The 13,153-nt window shown below is 34.1% G+C and overlaps 1 protein-coding gene across 1 annotated transcript in view; it reads left to right on the forward strand.

Moving 5' to 3' along the window:
- LOC148952311 (uncharacterized) overlaps positions 1-13,153 on the forward strand; it is a 391,162-nt gene that overhangs the window by 347 nt on the left and 377,662 nt on the right. The gene's annotated exons all lie outside the window — the stretch shown is intronic.

Below are 13,153 nucleotides of genomic sequence, written 5' to 3' on the forward strand. Positions count from 1 at the left end.
AGGAGTGAGACAATTAATTTTCGGGTTACAATCTTTTATGATCTTTGACGATACTACGTCAATTGTAACTGGTATTACATTTCTAATATTGATCATCTAAAATTGTTTGATTGGGAAACTAAATCACATCCCAGTCTTAAAATTAAAATGATTGCGTTTTATTCTACAAACTTAGCGTAACAAGAAAGTTGCCTTTTAATACAGTTTTATTTACTGTATATACATCGTATTCAGTGTATACTGTGTTTTGTGTGAACAGTTATATTTCTGTGACATATTGAGTTACATGTCCCTAATTATATAAAATTAATTGATTGAATTTTTCTGTTGTTATTACTAATCTCAGATTGCTTCCAAGGAATGTTTGTGACTTGTCAACCTGTGTACCTTAATTAAGCTAACTACAGTTCGGTATTCGATAGATTAAGACTTATGAATAAACCCATTACCCAAAAACTTTTTCATTCAGCGACAAGATTTAGGGGATGGTGCTTATCCCTTCCCTAGTATTTTTGAAATTATAGAAAAGCCTTAAAAAGGGTTTTCCTTTGAAAAAAAAAAAAAATTCGAAAATCCGGCACAAGTGCACGATGTCCACATTAGGCCTAAATGTTACAAGGCAAAGCCTCAAAACCATAAATTGGGCTATGGTATTTTCATTTTAGTTTTCATTCTTTCTAATTGGAGGAGAGGGGTTTTGTTGCATTTCAGATTACATAAGACTCTATGTTCTGAAGTCAATAGGGAAAAGGAAATTAACTACAAGGAAATTTTCAAACTACAAGGGTAAAGATTGTTCTTTTTTAATTACTCCTTTTAAAAGTTCGGATCATTCAGACCTTGAAGCAAATAATATTGAAATTCAAATAAAGCTAGCTCAAGACGTAAAAACAAATGTTCCTGGTAAAATTATATCAGACGAAAAGCGTCAACGTCCCGTTAGTTACTGATTCGTGCAGTATTTACCTATTCGTTTTTTCGATGTTCTTACCTTACATTTGAAATTCGTTTGTAAATTTGGCTGAAAATTATACTTACTAAGCTAATGGAACAAGAGAGGATAATGAAGAAATTTCTGAAGATAGTGAATAACACCTTGAATACATTCTAAGCAGATGTTTTGCAAAATACAGTATAAAACAAATAAACAGAAAACGAACTTACTCAAAATATCTCATTGATGAAAATACATTTTCTAAACTAAAGTCATAAAATACATTTTGAAAGAGTTTCAGCATCCTCATCTCACATAGGTTCAGCTAAGACTCATCGGCCATGACCTTTGATCCTGTATGTTTTTACCCGAACATAATAACTGGGATAAAATTATCTTTTTTTCCTTTTAAATTCAAAATGAATAATTTTTATATGGAGAGTTATTTGAAATTTTAATGCTAACCCTTTAGCCCTTTTAACTCGCATGTGCACGTCCAAAGAATCTTGAATATATTTATACTAAAGGCAAACAACATTAAAAAGAAGAGCTTTGGGTAAATGCATAGTTTTCGAGATACTGATTGGCATAACTTTAGAGTGGACCCCTAGTTTATGCCTTTGCTATTCCCCTTGAATTTTGGTTAGGGGCTTCTTGGGACAAAATAAACCATTGATGTTTGATCAGCTTAAATCTCCATAGGCGATAGATGATATTTTTTTTTCTTTGAAGAAAAAAGCTTAAACTCGACATGTTCAGTTATGGGGTCTGCTTTATTATTCCAGAAAATCGAGTCGTAAATTTGTAAATTATTTGAATTAGTATCGGATTGTCGTGTTAATAAGACATATATTTCAAAACATATTACTAAACACCAGCCAAAGAATTGAATTCGATGTTTTAAAAATACGTGTTATGACATACATTCAAGAGATGTTTCTCCTTTGGATGTAATCTTTCAATTAGAATATTGATTTCTCATATTTTGCTTTGCCTTCTCTCCGCAAAAGAATATTCTGTAGATTTTCGAGAAAGAAAACTTTAAACTTAAAAAAAAAAAAACTTTTTTGCATGCTGACCAAAGGTCTGCTTTCTGTAGATACTGATCTCCTGATTCAATACATTCAGCCGGGAGTGCAATGGGTGGTTGGGGGCAAATCATCCGACGCTTCCCGTGTTTTCCCCCCAGATTTCTCCAGGTAGCCTACCCATTTAGAGCTAGGTCGACTCTGGCTAGGCTTACAGGATCACACCATTGACCCCCATTCCAAACCAAATAACCAGCAACACCAGAACTCGAACCCCTGACCTCAGGATTTTAACCCCTCGGCTAGGACAGCTACAATCATGCCAGAAAGAAAAAACGCTTGAGTAAAATATTTCATCAATAAAAACCAGTCAAAGTTAAAAATCCATATACGGGACTTTTTGAAAATTTATTGCAAGAATGTACGGACCAGATGGGCTATGGGCTCACCCTCCCCCCCCCCCTTGATAGCTTAAAGGTTTTTCATATTGCTCATTTAATCTGGCTGGGTACTGTTCTATTAGCTGGAAGAAACGCGACATATCGCATAGCGAACATGATAAAAGAAACTAGTCAAGCAGGTTATTTCAACGGAAAATTCCTATGCCGAGCATTGTAAACAGTGGTTACTCACTTTGTTAACAATATTTAAAATTTAGTTTTTGGGGTTTAAGGGGCAAAAAAAGGTACCTAGGTTAGGTTAGGTTGTGTATTTAATATACGCTAAGCTTTATCCCCCACCCCCATTATGTGCAAATGTATAGCCAAAATTTGTTTCTAAACTATTATATTTTTATCCTGTTTTGTTTTATTTCATTACCATTAACCAAACTTCACTTCTCGCGTGTCTTCCAGCCAATAGAACAGTACCTCTGGCTGTTTACCTTCGTTTCCTTATTTAGCCTTTATCTCTAAATTTCCCCGTCCAAATTAAATTTCTCCGTTGATTAAATTCCTATGTGCCCAAGCTAAGCTAGCCTACTATTAGCCAAGAGCCGGCAGAGTTTTTCCTTCTGCTATATATAAGTACTTACCTTGGACCCACTGTTATGATGAATACTTTTTTGTTACTTGTCTGTTATCCCGACCCCCCTCAAGAGGTGATGCTAGGTTAATCGTAATGAAATATATAAAAATATGATGAAAATATAATACTTTAGTAACAAAATTATGGAAGCTACAACAGTGAATTATGGAAAGCAGTCCACCAAGAACGCATTATATTAAATACCTAACCAACTCTATATATTAAATATTTAATAAAAATATACCTGTATAGTAGTTTATCTCACGCAGACTAAGATAATTGTCTCCGAATGCAGACAGAGAAACAGGTTCTATTCAGATCAAGAATTTGAGTGTGGTCGGGATAACAGATAAGCACCTTTATTTGTTTATTTGATGTGAAACAGTTATTTTCCTAAATTCAATTAAACTTCATGCAATCCAGTTTAAGAAAAACAGAAAATCAATTTTCAAACAGTTCGTAGTAACAAACTGTAAGTAAGGAGCGACCCTGCTCAGTAATAACCGAAACTCTAAAAAACAAAATTTGATACCAGTGGATACATCAAAAGAATCGCATTTTTATGTTGATTTCAATTATATAAGTTTCATCGAGTTTAATCAAGACCATCAAAAGTTACGAGCCTGAAAAAATGTGCCTTATTTTTAAAAAAAGGTGGAAACCCTTCTTAAAAATGATAGAATATTAATGAAAATAAAAACATCAGATTTAGCGTAACAGGAAACCCTACTGTAGATGTTTCAAGCTCCTATCTGCAAAAATGTGGAATTTGTATTTTTTTTTTTCCCAGAAGAAAGATCACGGATGCGTGTTTTTTTCCCCAGGGGTGATTGTAACGATCCATTAGTCTTAGGGCATCGTGAGATGGCTCATTCGAACAGAAATTAAAAGTTTTTGTGCCCTTTTAAAGTGACCAAAAATATTGGAGGGCAACTTGGCCACCTCCCAAACTCTTTTTTTCTCGAAGTCACACAATCAAAATTTTTTTATAGCCATTTTGTTCAGCATAGTCGAGAATTTAACAAATATGTTTTTGAGGATGACTTAATCCCCCACAGTTCCCGGGGGAAGTGCTGCAAGTTATGAACTTTGCCCATTGTTTACATATAGTATCGGTTTTTGGGAAACATACTGACGTTTTCAGGTGGGATTTTTCTGGGGGGGGGGAGGGGGTCACGTGGGATAATCTTTACATGGGGGATGTTTCATTGGGGGAAGAGACATTTCTATGAAACGGGTGCCGGATTTCCCAGCATTATTTAAAAAACGATCAGAAATTAAATATAAAAAAGCAAGTTTTTTCAACTGAAAGTAAGGAGCAACATTAAAACTTAAAACAAAGGGAAATTATTACATATATGAGGGGGTTCACCCCCTAGTCAATACCTCGCTCTTTACGCTAAAGTTTTTTTTGTACTTTCAAAAGAGCTATCTATTCTAATTAAACGGCCTTTGTTATTCAGGGATTTGTGATTCGGACAAAATTCGAACTTTAGCGTAAAGAACAAGATATTGATTAGGGGGCGAATCCCCTCATATACGTAACAATTTCTGTTCGGTTTAAGTTTTAATGCTGCTCCTTATTTTCAGTTAAAAAAAACTTTTTTTTTTTATTTAATTCAATTACAAGACTTTAATGATGTATGTAAATACAGTCCATTTGCAACACTGTATGAATTGTACAACTATCATCCGAAAATCAGAACTTGGTAAATACTAAATGACTTATAAATTGTCCATTTTGGGAAAGGTAATAGCAGCGGGTAATAAGCTTGTTACAAGTTAGTTATACAGGGAACATTATAAAGTCTACGAAAAAAAAATCACAATATTTTTTATTGTATATCTTCCCGTATTTTGCTGATTTGATGTCCAAATTAAATAAGAAAAAAGAGGTTTTTTTCACAAAACGTAAAGAGCGAATTGCAACTTTAAAATAAGCTGACATTGCTGTGAATTAGCGAATAAACCTAAAACGAACAGAAACAGTAATAAATATGAAGATAAAACCAAAAGGTACATAACTTACCGCTGTATTGTTATTGCTTCTTGTCAAACCCCCCAAAATAATGGTGTGCCATTTGTTCTTCACTGAAAAAAAAAAACTATCATAGTTAAAAGTTAAATTCAGCCAATTAATTTTCTGCTCACATTAAAAAAATGGACATTCAATTGATGCAAATTCCAAATTTATTACGTAATGAATTTAGAAAAGTAAATTGCTGTTAATTATTTTTTTTAATGAATATATTGATTTCAAAAAAAGAATTTCTTGAATTCGGAGCTATATGTAATTTTTAATGACGTCAGACAAACAACGACGTCAAAATAAATATGTTGTCCTTGTTTATAATTCCTGAACGAGCTTTAGTCACGAAAGCATAGCCCTAAATATATATTAAAAGTTGAGGACTGAGAGGGACAATGTTGAAAGGAATTAGGGGGAGAAGAGCCACTTTGGACCCTTTAATCATATTAACTAAAATTACTAAGTAACACTGGCTTTCAACAAGGTTTGACGTATTCACCTTTCGGGACCTATTTGCTCATTGGTTTTGAATTCATACTTTTATTGCAAAATTTGCTTCTTATCTATAATCAGCAAGCTTATAAATTCTTAAACATATGATATTTAGTGCAATCAGACACCAGCTGAATATATACTTAACGTGTCTGTATTTTGAACCTCTGTATAGCAATTAAATATAAAAAAAATAAGTTTTTTCTACTGAAAGTAAGGAGCAGCATTCAAACCTAAAACGAACAAAAATTATTGCGCATGTGAAGGGGCTGCCTCCTTGTCAACACCTCGCTCTTTGCGCTAAAGTTTCTTTAGTACTTTTGAAAAAAGCTTCTTATTGTTCCAATTAAACGACCCATGTGTTTCAGGAGTTGTTCTTAAAGAATTTGGACAACAAATTTTTGTATAGAAGCTGTGGCAAATTCTCCCAGTGTATAATTTCATCTGACAAGTTCACCCCCTGGAAACTTTCCTTCCCATGGAAAGCTCCCCCGTGAAAAAAAAACAGCAGAAAATTCGTCTTCCCATCCTAAAATGTATGCATGCTTCCCAATAACAAAAACTATGCGTAAACAATAGGCAATTTTTATAACTTAAAGACCTTTTCCCTGAGGCTGTGGGGGGGGGGGTCATTTTATATCTAAAGGCATAGTTATTGGGCATTTCAACTATGATGAACAAAGTGGCTATCTCAAAATTTTAATCGGATGATTTCGCGGAGAAGGGGTATGGGGAAAGGGTCTAGTTGGCCTCTAATCTTTTTTGTCACTGAAAAAGGCCACTAAAACTTTTATTTTCCATTCAAATAAGCCCTTTCACTATATTCTAGGACCGCTGGGTTGATACGATCACCCTTGGGAAAAAAGCAACAAAAAACAAATAAATACGTATCCATGATCTTTCTTCTGGAAAAAATACAAAATTCCACATTTTGCAGATAGAAGCTTGAAACCTGTGAAGTAGGGTTCTCTGATACGCTGAATCTGATGGTGTGATTTTCATTTAGATTCTATAACTTTTATGGGGGCTTCCCCCAAGGGTGGATCCAGGATTTTTTTCGGGGGGGGGGGGTTACTAATTTTTTAATTTTTCGGGGGGTGTTTTATTAATCTTTGACTCAGTTTTCGACTAATTTTACTGATTTTTACCTAGGTTTTACTAATTTTCGACTTATTTTCGGCTCGGTCAAAAATTTCGGGGGGGGGGGGGGGTTCAAACCTGGTAACCCCCCCCTTGGATACGGCCTTGAAGCCTTCCCCTCTTTTTCGAAAATAAGGCAAATTTTCTCAGGCTCGTAACCTTTGATGGGTACGACTAAACTTAATGAAGCTTATATATTTGAAATCAGCATAAAAATTCAATTCCTTTGATATGTCTGCTGGTATCAAAATTCCGTTTTTTAGAGTTTCGGTTACTATTGAGCCGGGTCGCTCCCTACTTATAGTTCGTTACCACGAACTGTTTAATATTAGTCAAACCATCAAGTTTTACAACCTTTACATATCAATTTTGATGGAAATCAATACAATTATTCCCTTCAATTAATCATATTCCCTTTGTGATATGTCAATCCATTCACAATTCAATCTGTTTTAATTTAAAGCAGTCCTACCACGGTCTTAAGAATTTTGGATGATTTGCTAATTACCTAGGACTGCTCCCTAAATAAAATCTGTTCAATCATAAGTAAAACGTAGTGCAACCCATCTATAACCACTAGTTTGGGCAGCCCGACTAGATATATACGTTTAACAAATATGCCTTAGAAAACAGCTGGATCCCAATTTCGAAGTTGTGATAGACATCAGACACTTTCTGTAATCATTGTAGATTATAAAATCTGCATACTGTCCAAAATTCTAGCCTTTGGAGCGGATTTCATGCCTTATAGCAAGAAAATAATGAAAACTAAAAATAACTTTTTGCACCCTAAAAAAAAAAAATTAATAATTCTGTAACCAACATTTTTTGTTTAAATACCAGTAGAATCAACTGAAAAAATATCTACTTTCATTTCCGATCTACTAAATTTTTATTCAACAAACTAAATTAACTTGTTTTCTTTTTTTCGACAAAAGATAACAAATATATAGAAAAAGTGAAAACAACATTATTTTACTTTCTAACTCGGGAGTCGTCAAAAAAAAAAAAATCAGCGCAAAATCACTTATATCGCAGCAGTTATTCCCGATTTCCTAGCATAGGGAAAATAGCATTAGCCACTAATAAAGACGATTAGCCTTAAAGGTGACTTTCTGGATATTTCTCATGGCGAGAGGGTATCTTTTGTGGTGAATGACATTTATTTCGTGGATTCATTTGAAGAAGACTAAATAAATAAGAGCAATCCAAAATAAATAAGAGAAATCCAAACTAATAAGACCAATTATTAGCAGTAAATTCAAGCAATGTTTCTGTGTCAAACTATTGATTCAGTAAAAAATAAAATAAAATAAATAAATAGAAAACCAAAGCTGAGTTTGAGTGCAAGATTGGAAAAAATCGACGAATAAAAGTAAAATTCTCTTTTCTTTATGCTTATAATCTTTTTATATACATTTTTTCTTCACTTAAGTGTTTACAGTTTTGTTTTTTAGATATATAGATAGATAAATGTCTTTATTTGCATCGAATCACAAAAAAAAACAAATCACTATGTAAACAGAGCAGCTACTAGAAGGTCAAATGAAGAAGGAGGTGAAAAACAACATAATCAAACAGTTCGTGGTAACGAACTGTAAGTAAGGAGCGACCCGGCTCAATAGTAACCGAAACTCTAAAAAACGGAATTTTGATACCAGTAGATACACAAAAAGAATCAAATTTTTATGCTAATTTCAAATATATAAGTTTTATCAAGTTTAGTGTTACCCGTCAAAAGTTACGAGCCTGAGAAAATTTGCCTTATTTTCGAAAAAAAGGGGAAACACCCCCTAAAAGTCATAGAACCTTAATGAAAATCAAACCATCAATTTAGGCTTATTAGAGAACCCTACTGCAGAGGTTTCAAGCTCCTATCTGCAATAAATAAAAAAATAAGTTTTTTTTAACTGAAAGTAAGGAACGACGTTAAAACTGAAAACGAACAGAAATTATCCCGTATATGGAAGGGGCTGTCCCCTCCTCAACGCCTTGCTCTTTACGCTAAAGTTTTTTATTGCTTGAAAAAGATAGAGTTGTCAGAAAGTCAAACTTTAGCGTGAAGAGCGAGGCGTTGAGGAGGGGACAACCCCTTTCATATACGGGATAATTTCTGGTCGTTTTAAGTTTTAACGTCGTTCCTTACTTTCAGTTAAAAAAAACTTTATTTTTTGATTTAATTTTTGAAAGTTTTTGTATTAATGTATGTTTTGGTTTTTGCTCACCGTACACGAATAATAAAAAAAAATTGCATGTTAATTTTAGTTTTATTTGGTTAAATGGCTTTCTCGAAACTTGTTTAATTTTATTTACGAACGTTTTTATTAGTAATAAATATACGTAACTTACGAATTAACTTACGTAACAAACTTCTATATTCATAGATTTTTAATACGTATATTAGGGGGTTCACCCCTAATATGCATGAGTTGATATTTATTCCTTAAAATATAAATTAATTTATTATTTATTAAATTTATAAAAGTGAAAAAATATTTAAAAGTATTTTTTCAGTAATGTGTAAATTATACTCTGGATTTTAGAAAGCCAAGGGGTTTTGAACCTTACTCATGTAATTTCTGCTCGTTTTGAGTTTGACTCTGTTATTTATTTTAATTTCTGTTCGTTTCGGGTTTTATTTATTTATTGATACTGATTTGTGGTAGATGTATGCTTGGTAGATTATTTGATTCTACTTTTATTCATTTTTGGTTTAATGGAGTTCTTTATTTAAAAAAACTTATTTTTTGGAAAAATTTTTTTTTAATTAATTACAATAAATAACCGAGTCAAACTCAAAACGAGCAGAAATTGACGTGATTTGGGCTCACAACCCCTCTTCATTCTCAAGGCCAGAGCATAATTCACACTTTAATGAAAAAATTTACTGTTTTCACTGTTATCTATTGTAGTTTCTGTTCGTTTTGTGTTTCATTTATTTATTGATGCTCTAATGAGCTCATTGATGCTCCTTGATGCTAATGGAGTTGTTTACTTTTCCTTGAAAAACATGATTTGTGGAAAAAGGGTTTTAATTAATTTAATATATATAGTAATATTCATTCCTGAAAGTCTTAATAATTTTGGATTTATCAAAGATAAAAAAAAAAGAAGGAAATATTTAAGATGTGTTTGTTTTCAGAAGGTGTAAATTATTTTCTGCTCTTTGGAAGGCACAGGGTACTTGAGCCCTACTCCTCTTTGTGGTGGTTTCTGCTTGGTTCGACTTTTAATTGGTTATTTATTATAATATATTTCTTTTCTCTGTAGCATCAGTTACTATGAGATAGACTTGGGTCCTTATTGTAATACAAAAATCAAATATCTTTGAAAAGACTGTAGTATGAAAAGACATCAAAAATGCAGTTTTTAGTGGAAAAATTTATTCTCTTTTAGAAATAATTTATTTTAGTTACAATAGATTTTTAACCCAATTAATTTCCTTTAAAATGAGCCAATGAACAACTCTCTACGATGTTCCAGTGCCAAGCTATTTGTGGAAAAGAAAAAGAAAGAAAAAAGAAAGAAACAAATATACCGTTTAGGCAGAATGTTGTAGTAGCCGCCACTTTTCTAGATTTTTAAGCCAATATATTTCCCTTGCTGTTCAAGCCAAATGACAGAAAGTTTCCTATACAGGGGTTTCGGACAAGGCGGTTCTAATGGTGTACTTTTTGTTTTGATCTTAATTTTTTTTTTTTTAGGAGCTATGGATTTTTATATTTCTTAACATTGGACGTGATCGTCTTCTACTAGGTTGCTAGCTACCGCTGCAACCCGGATGTTCGTTTGGATTTAATTCATCTGTTTATTGGGATTTATGGTAGTTTTACGCTTGAAAAATTATTTGACTTTATCTTTGGTTCAACTGTAGTTCTTTACTTTTCTTTGGAACAACTTCTGTTGTCGAAAAGATTTTTTTTTTAAATTGGTTTTAATTGACTTGGTCTTCTTCATTGATTAAGAAAATAATATTTAAAATCTTTTCAGTTTTTCTCTATAAGAATAGAAATTTCGGCTTACTATTTATATATTGGACAATTTTTAATAGTCTTTGTACTATAATGCTTTGTATTAACAGGCACTCTAACTCCCATCGTGTTACAACCTTGAGTATTACCTAATTACTTAAGACGAGGCACAGATTATTCAAACCAACTCGGCAACAGGAAGCTGTAGGACCAGGTTTTGCCAAAGTGATCTGTCCTCTATCTTTGGTCGAATGAGTCAAAGCCATGACTTGTCCCACTTGTAGCAATATTTCTGGAAACCACATCGTGGTTCGACGTCCTTCTTCTCGATGTTCAGCCATGACTTGGTCTGGCCTCCCGGTTTTTTCTCCAACAGGGGGGATGCACTGCAGTATACTTGAAGTGCAATACAAGTCGTTTCTGATATATTGCTGATGTAGATATTACCCTTTGGATAACCTGCAACCACAAAATGTGTTTTTATTTAGTCTCAACAATCCCTTAAAATTTAACGTTAATACCATTCGCCTTAGCAATGGTCGCACTAGTAGGAGTCCAGTAGAAATAGTGATAGTGTGCAAGTATTGCCTTTTTATTAGTCCAAAATATCCACATCTCCCTTAACGTGCCCTAAAAGTTTCAAAATAATACTCTATGTCATTCCTGAGGTATAGCTGATACACCCTTTTGACACCCTGCATACACATAGTGTGTTTCGATTTAATTTAACATCCCCCTCTGCATTACCTTAAAATTTCCCCTTAATAACCTTAGTCCTAGTAGTAATAAAAGTAGTAACAGTAGAAGTAGTAGTAGTAATATGCATATAGTACCTTTTCGTTAGTTCAACATCCCCCTCACATGCACTAAAAGTTTCAGGCTAGTACTCTAATCTCTTCCCGGGATGTAGATATTACGTTCGTTCGATAGCTTACATCAACATAGTATGTTTTGATTTAGTTCAATATCCTCCTCAACAATCCCAGAAAGTTTCATCTTAATAAACTTAACTTCAGTAGTAGCCGCAGTAGTCGCAGTACTGGTATTGATAGCAGTTACAGTAACATTTGTGGTCGTAGTAGTAATAGTAGTAGCATACATTAGTGCCTTTTGGTTATTTTTACACCCCCCTAAACATATCCTGAAAGTTTCAACGTAATACTCTAAGCCATTCCTAAGATATTAGTAGTAAGGCCATAGGCACCGCGAATTACACATACAATTACACATGAATTGCGCACGGAAAACCCACGCATGTGTCATTACACTTACACATGAATTGCGCATGGAAAACTCACGCATGTGTCATTACACTTACACATGCAAATTGCCAAAAAAATTAAGTTTTGAGGAGATTACGTTCCTTGGCACCTTTTCATGTTTTCAATCAGATGAGTTTTGAAAGCACAGTGTGTATATGTGTGTAGGCTTTGTTATTTAAAAAATTGGACACTACAATCAGAATTCTTTGATTGACATTTGCAAAAAAGGGTTTAGCATTTGCAAATTTGACCCTATTGAATGAATGAATGGTTTTTATTTTCCATCATAAATGACACAAGGTTACACAACGGAGTATTGAAAAAAAAAAGAGAAAAAGAAAACGCAATAAGAGAAACAACAAGACTTCAATAACAATCTATATACAGCATACTAAAATGGTATTTAAACTAGCCTACAATAGCTCGGTACATATTATGATCAGGATTGAGTGAACACCGAAATCGGACGATTCGCTCAGTAGCTGCAGTAGTTGGATCCCCAACACTGTAATTTTTTGAAACTCTTTAGTTTCTCTCCCATGGCGGAACACTTAAAAGATACTTTGCATACTTATAGTAAACCCGACGGACTGAGCGCTTATCTGTTTCGGTGAAAAGAGAACAAAACGGTGAGAGTGACAGAGCATGCGGGATAACGAACACGGAATAGAGCCTTCCGAGTATACGGCGGTTATACAAACGTTAGCAGGGTAGAAGTAGTCCGTATGCTTTGCGTGTCTTTTCTGAAAAAAGCTCAACCTGTGCTTCACGAGTAGACCACAGATCTGAAGCGATCGGCAGTCCAAGGTAAGTGAGAGATGGCTTTGAGCTCACCGCAGTATCGCCTAGGAGCACGCTAATCGGGGTCGAATCTTTCGCGTTACGACGAAAAACAACTACTTCACTTTTGGCAGCATTAAAAGCTAGCCCAATCTTAGCATATTCAACACTCAATATATTGTAGTTATCCTCAACCCTTGAAACAGACCTACTTGCGTTAAGTATATCATCAGCGTAATTGATGAGCGACACGTCTATACCTAGATATATGCAGCACGTTTTGGCAGATTCTTGAGGGACGATAATACTGTTGTTGTATAGAGGAGGGGAAGTAATGGAACCTTGCCGGATACCTTTACGGACAGGTATAACTACGGTGGATACCACCATACCGCGATGAGTGGGGACTTTAATCTTCACTCTCAGCCTCCTGTACATGCTCCTCCATACAACGACAACCGAACGGTCAACTCCGCGTTTACAAGCAGAAC

Source organism: Artemia sp. Qi Xiang Cuo, chromosome 5 (assembly GCF_049724085.1).
Source record: "Artemia sp. Qi Xiang Cuo chromosome 5, ASM4972408v1, whole genome shotgun sequence".
Classification (NCBI taxonomy): Eukaryota; Metazoa; Arthropoda; class Branchiopoda; order Anostraca; family Artemiidae; genus Artemia; species Artemia sp. Qi Xiang Cuo.